Consider the following 923-nt stretch of genomic DNA (forward strand, 5'->3'; position numbering starts at 1 on the left):
ACGTCCAAATCATTGGATGTAAATTTGTGGATGTGTTTTCACAACGCGCAAATTCTGTGGACGGATTTACTGAGGACGTGTCGGTCCCGCCCCAATTGAAGCCTTTTAGTGTATCGTCGAGTTTTCGAACCGCCCGCGGCGACCAATATCACGGACGTAAATAAATTGTTTGTCGGCTGGCCGCAGCTCGGCGCACGGGCGCGCGCAGGGCGGTGCATATCTCTGGCCGAGGCCGCCGGGGAGGAGAGGAGGAGGATGAGGAAGAAGAATCATGGGCCCCGGCGGCGCGGTCCGGCGTATTGCACGGCCTGGGCGCCGGCTGGGCCCGGGCGGCGGCCCCGGCGCCAGCGGGCTATGGGCTCGGCCAGGGCGACGGCAGAAACGAGCAAGAGAGGTTGTGCAAACCCGCGCAAGGAATCGAGAAAAAGAGACATGTTGTCATGTTACCTTGTCATATATATAGTACTTTAATTTTAAAGTATGATGATGCGTGTATGGTAATTTTCCCCTGATGTCGTTGTCACATGTTTTCATTATGCGTATGGCCTTGCATTTGGTGCGATGACTTGGTGTGCCACTGCAGACCGCGCCGCCCCCGCCCCCGCCCCCCACCAGACGCGCGCCCGCGGGTGCGTCCCGGGCTCGGGTGCCTCCCCACCTAATCGCAGATATCCTCCCCCGCTGCTCTTATTGATTACCCGACCCGACCACACTCGTAATGAAATGCTCTAATAAGCAGCTACTTCCGGCTCGGGCTGTCCGTCAGGCTGATCCTCCTCCCCTCGAGCCCGCTCGCCGCCGTCGTGAGCCGTGTCAACCGTTTGCCTCGTATCGCCGCCACCGCCGTGCAGCCCGTGTTATTTGTCCACGAGCGAAAAGGCTGTGTCGGCGGCGTGCTTGCGTGTTTGTTCGGCCACGCCCCC

At 59.7% G+C, this 923-nt stretch overlaps 2 protein-coding genes across 4 annotated transcripts in view; one reads left to right on the top strand and one right to left on the bottom strand.

The window, feature by feature from the left end:
• Positions 1-923, top strand: part of LOC113211084 (neurobeachin) — a 293,174-nt gene that overhangs the window by 262,668 nt on the left and 29,583 nt on the right. The gene's annotated exons all lie outside the window — the stretch shown is intronic.
• LOC113209109 (protein mab-21) overlaps positions 1-923 on the bottom strand; it is an 11,597-nt gene that overhangs the window by 2,479 nt on the left and 8,195 nt on the right. The gene's annotated exons all lie outside the window — the stretch shown is intronic.

Source organism: Frankliniella occidentalis, unplaced genomic scaffold (genome assembly GCF_000697945.3).
Source record: "Frankliniella occidentalis isolate FOCC.00 unplaced genomic scaffold, Focc_3.1 Scaffold80, whole genome shotgun sequence".
Classification (NCBI taxonomy): domain Eukaryota; kingdom Metazoa; phylum Arthropoda; class Insecta; order Thysanoptera; family Thripidae; genus Frankliniella; species Frankliniella occidentalis.